Source organism: Physella acuta, unplaced genomic scaffold, assembly GCF_028476545.2.
Source record: "Physella acuta isolate Inbredline_101_S28 unplaced genomic scaffold, ASM2847654v3 ptg001563l, whole genome shotgun sequence".
Classification (NCBI taxonomy): domain Eukaryota; kingdom Metazoa; phylum Mollusca; class Gastropoda; family Physidae; genus Physella; species Physella acuta.
This window is the reverse complement of record NW_026733077.1, coordinates 301,472-307,471: the sequence shown is the minus strand read 5'-3', so window position 1 is coordinate 307,471 and position 6,000 is coordinate 301,472.

The following is a 6,000-nucleotide window of genomic DNA, read 5'->3' as shown; positions in this document are numbered from 1 at the left end:
TGACTTAACTATCATTTATTATGTCGAGATTACAAAGCCGATAAACTCTACTTACATTGTTAGTCAAGTACAAGATGGTAACTTTAATTTTCAATTTTACAAAATAATTTGTTTATCGAAAATAACAACTATCTCTGGACATTGGCTTAATTTATTACAATATTTATTTAAAATGCTGAGTGTGTCTGTCTTACTTTGTACGTCATCGATAGAAATTTTGAACAATTTTAACCGGCCAATTTCTCTGAAACTTGTAATTTTAATCACAATTTATTCTATGAGTACTATCTAGCTCGCTATTATATGTAAAGATTTTGTGCTGAGTAAGTGTGCAATTGTTTTTAGTCATGTAGCTTTATTGGATTAAAACATTTAAGTTACTGAAAAACAAAAAAAAGCTTTAGTGTAATATCAAGCAGCGGGCCCGCCCTGAGCTGCTCGCGGGTGGCGGTAGCATGTTCCTAGTGTATGCTTCGAATTAGTGTGGATATTCATTCAGCGCACCCCATTTGTACTATTTTGATTGGGAAGCAAACTTTCGTAACAAAACCAATGATTCACTAATCGGAATAATAATAATGAGGCGATTTCATTCTAGTCCAAAACTTGTTTTCTAGGATTAAATAAATTATTAAACCAAGCGTCAAAAATAGCTATGATTAAGCGCCATTCGAGTGCTCTGAGAATTTCTTTTGTCCATTTCTGGGTGTTAGCATTAAAACAAAACAAAAAAATTGGCAATGATTGCTTAGGTTACGTACTTATGCAACCAGATTAATTAGCTAATGCGCTATGATATTAGCTAGTGGCTTTATTATACTATGGATGAAAATAATTTATACTACTTAGCATACTCTCCGTAACCATAAAGTAAAATATTGTTTTAATTAAATTAGATTCTAATTTAACCTATTCCACTGTTACCTAATATAATTAACAAAAAGTAATATCATTAAAGCTCAAAGCTAATAATGGATTAAAACTCAAAAAAGTCTTGTGTTTTATACGCCTAGATATTAAATCTAGAATCGATTTTCTCAAACTTAACAAACAGATGGCTTAAGTATTTATCGCTTGTTTTCGCGAATTTGATCATTTGTATGAAACAACGAACTATCAAATCATTAAAGCTATAGCTGATAGCTAATTATGCATTCTAAAGCATTAAACATTGCAAGTGACAAAAAGTGACACATTGGACAGCAATCTTTATTTACAATCGAAGCCTTGAACTCTGACCAAGTTCAAAGTTGATTTCGGCTTCATTCGTTTGGCTTCGTACACGCATATATAAGTAGATGCAATAATGCTTTTTAAAAAATTAAAGGACAAATCTTTAATTTAACATATTGCTGAATTTAAAATATGTATAAACTTTAACGCAAACCCTGCTAACAATTTATGAACAAGTAAATCAAACAAGCCTTTAACTAGTAACTAGATGAACATTGATAAAAACCGCTTAGTGTTGCTTTTAGACATTGCTAATTTTTCTAAAAAGTGGGAATCTTTTAAAAATTTCCAGGGAGTGTATCATTTAAATTTTCTGAAGTGGGTACGAAATCTTGTGAAAGTCGAAATGTTCTGGATAATATTATACTGTTTGTTTTTTGTATTTCGTTCACAAGGGTTGGGGGGGGGGGGGGTGATGAAGGAGAGTGACGGAAGTAGAAACTGGTTCTGTTTATTTTGTCGTTTGTTCTAGAGATTTAGACTTGCTTTGTATGGGATCTGACCACTTCCAACCCCCTCCTCATAAAAGATGGCTGAGATAAACCCTAGGGGAGAACGACTTTTGTTTTTGCTAATAAAACGTTATAGTTTCAATTAAACTTCCTTTTCTCGCTCTCCACTTATCTTAAAGTGTCCAGATAGATCCTTGTGTTAACAATGTAAGTATTCGACCAGGGTTTGTATGCTTAGGCCTCTGGAGATAAGAAGTCTAACAGAGTTGTCATTTGTTTGCCGTCTTTTACGATGAAATAAATTAGAAGAAATTAAATATGTCTCGGTGCCGAAATAAAAAAAAATTACCCCCTTCCCCAATTATGATGATGCGTAATGTAGGAATATTTTTTTTTAAATTAGACATTAATTTGTATATAATATTATTGTAACCATATATAATTGTTGCGACTATGGACCTTGCAATTAAATTACATTTCTCTCATTTTTTTTTAACAAGCGACGACTTTATATATTACTGCTTCTACATACGCATGTGTTTATCTATACTATAAGTGGCCTGGTAGTATATTAGTCCTTACTTCTGTCCGTCCTTGTTATAGCCACATTGTCTTCGTTTTTAAACCTGGAGCGTGTGGTCGTGCGTTGGGATGTCTCTCTCTCTCTCTCTCTCTCTCTCTCTGGGCGTGGACAGTGAAACATGATGTTCGGCGCCGTTTCATGTTGAAAAGGGGAATGTGAGAAGGGAAATCTGGACAGATATGTGTGAGAGTGTTGGCGCCATTTTATAAGGATACACACCTAAATAATTCCCCCCCCCAAACTTACAAGCTCACAACGGAAAGATGTATATCAGTCATCATATTGTATTTGGCTTCATTAAAAAGCCGGATTTCTTGTATATTTGGAGTATTTTTCCATAATCTCAGAAACACCCAAAGCCGGCAATGGGCTTTACAATATACACAAAATGATATCTTCGTGACCTACTTATTGTTTTTCTCAGTTCGCAGTTTTTTACGACCGATAAGTATACTACTTCTGAAATTATGAAACAATGCCCACATTATTTCCAGCAATTTTTCTTCTTGCAAAACTAAAACTTTAGCCACGCGGAAAGTGTGATGACTTTCATTGTAAAAAAGTTTATGGTAAATAATAAGCATGATTTGAAACTTTTGCATACTAAAAAGGGTACAATTTTTCAGACATTGTAGAATACTGACCAGTAGATCTTTCAAAAACATACATAAATGCATAAATAAACAAAAAAAAAACATAGTCTTTAAAAGTACCAGCTATATAAAAATGTAGGATGTTTTTTTTCAGGTTTTAATGAAAACCAAAATTGTTTTCTACACCTTTTTGTTTTTAGTACTTACCTTTATGTGCCAAACATGGCACAAGTATTCAAAAGGCTTTAGGTCTTAAAATGTAAAAGAATATAAAACCCACTTAACGTAGAATTTCTTTCTGACACGATTCCATTGGTCTCTTTTGAATATTTGGGGGAGGTGGGGGGGGGGGGGGGGGGGAGGCACAATACTTTTTAGGAGTTGGGGGCGGAAACTTGATAAGTCTATTCTTTAGGAATATTATTTTTATATCTATTGTGGGAAAAGGGGGGTGGTGAATTAAATTGTTCAAGTATCTTGTTTTGGGGATGGGGATAGACTTGCTTCGTACGGCGTAGCACTAACGGACAACGAAGTTTGTTTATACAACTAAACGTGATAGCTTATTTTAAACTTCCTTGTCTTGTTCTTCACTGCTTTATCTTGAAATGTTCAGATGGATACTTCTTTTATCAGTATAGTACACGCGCTGAGCGATTCTGAATTGGCATTCGGGGACTAGCTGTAACAGAGATTCAGCTGTTGGCGTCTTTACGATGAAATAAATTAAAACAAATTGTATATTTCCCAATGTAGAAACTATACCCATTCTTGATAATGATTATGCGTAATGTATAGGAATGTTTTAATTTTAATTTCATTAATGTTTATGTAATATTATTTTAACCATTTATAATCCTAGCGACTATAGACGTTGTGGATCTTTTGCATTTCAGTAATTCTTGTAAAATCGACGAATCTGTATCATAAGGCTGCTTCGATTTGACGTAAATGCTGCTAAAATACGTATGTGTTTATCTATTTTAAAAGCGCTAGTTAGTATGCCAGTCATTTCTTCCTGCCGTCATCGTTGTAGCCAACTTATCTTTGATTTTATAAATGTAAGATGTGTATGTGGTCGTGTCTGGGGATGGCCCTCTCCCGAGACAAGCGGGTAAACATTTACTAAATTTATCCGCCTACTAATAATAGGCCTATTTACTAGTATTATTATAACTACTAAATAAATAGATCTAACTATTTTAGCACATATATCACTATAAATATATATATATATAAACTTTTATTGGCAAATGCAATATATTATTTAGTCAAGAACACTACTGATTGAGAAAAGTATTAGTATTACTTATATAAACTTTACAATATATTTGACTATCGGCTAATACAATGTATAATATAATCCTAGCCTATATGATTTAGTTTTTAATTTTTTCATTATTTTTTTCAGAAGCTGCTAGTTACTGATACAAATGGATTCTAGATAAGAAAAGTTAAAAGCATCACCAAACAGATGAACAGAAAACACTTCAGATACATTTCAAAATCATGACGGTTACTTACAAATAGATGTAGGAGCTCTGTAATAATAAAAAAATGTTTACAAGATAGTAATCAATGACACTATTTGTTGATAATGTATGTATTGATTGGGCACACTGCATATCAAGATATCTAGCCTGAATTACCAATATAATTAATTATAACTTAGGGTTTATTTAGCGCAGAAATGTTATTGACGACACAAGCATATTTGTTTGACTAATTATTGTTAGAAATGTTAACCTTTTCTTATAGGAAAACAAATGTTTGTGTACTATTGACACAGTAAGTTTTATTCCAGTAGCCTACAGGGTTAATTGGTGGGTAACTTGATATTTTTATTTGTGTTATTCAGGTGAAGAAATATGAAACACGGCACAAGTTCTCTCAGAAGAGACAGATTATGCCACAGCAGAAATAAAGTGTCTGAAACCACACCATTGTAGGACCAAAAATGAAATCTACAAGTTGTGGACAATTATGAGGATATAAAAGACACTAATATAATAATATAATTGGATATCTTGTTGTATAGTGATAGTTGTATGGGAATTGTGTAAATAATTAAATTTTGAAATTCAGTTTTGTAAAAAAAAGTATTAAAAAGTGCTAGGAACATTTTTGTTAGCCATCATAATGTATGTTAGTGTTGTAAATATTTGTAAATATTCCAGCAGCTAGAATACATGCTTATTATCTGGTAGATACTTTAGTAATCACAATAATGTAAAGGGGTAAAAAGTGTATTGTACCATGCAGTGCAGCTAAAAGAAAAACTATCACTGGACAATTTATGTGCTTGTATAAGTTGTTTTTTTTTATAAATCTCTTAGCTACCAGAAACTTACTACAACAAGTAAGTTCAAGAAATACACACTTGTGTCAATCCCATTAGGAAAACTGCAATAGCAAGTTATTTTAGCTACAATATTCTCATGTGATAAAAAATAAAGATATGTTTTACTAAGTTACTCATAATACTTTCCAAATTTACCTAAACAGATAAATAATGGTACTTATTGTGTTAGATGCAAAATAAGGGTTAGGATTATAATGCAATTAAATAATGTGATCATTGATTTCAATACCAAGCATCCAACACAAGTTTTGGAAGTTTATCTCTTTCTTATGAGTTTCATATATAAATAAATACATTTTTATGTGTTTTAGCAGTATGTGAAAATTACCAATATGTGTTGAAATACATATATTATTGATATGTTTAATAAATCTTTAGTTTATCCTGCTCTAGAGCTTGTTTTTCTTTGTTTATACTAAAATTTGTTAGTTTGTTGCCATTTGGCAACTACTGAAATTTTTACCTTATACGCACCATGTTGCCGCATGGCAACATACCTACAAAAGCAATATCCCATAATTTGTTTTTTACAAATTATCCATATAGAAGTGATGTATGATCTAACCATAAAATAAACACAGCATAGAATCATTTTTGGATGTTCAAATAAAAAAGCGTTTTGGTGGCCAAAACATGGGTGCAGGAAGGGGCTTTGTATCTGACTTTTAGATCACGAGAACGTCGAGTGTTAAGTGAGAAAAATAACTATTTAAGTGAGAATATAAATGGTGTTCTGATTGTTGTAGATGTTTTCATATTTTTTTAAATAGAATAAAT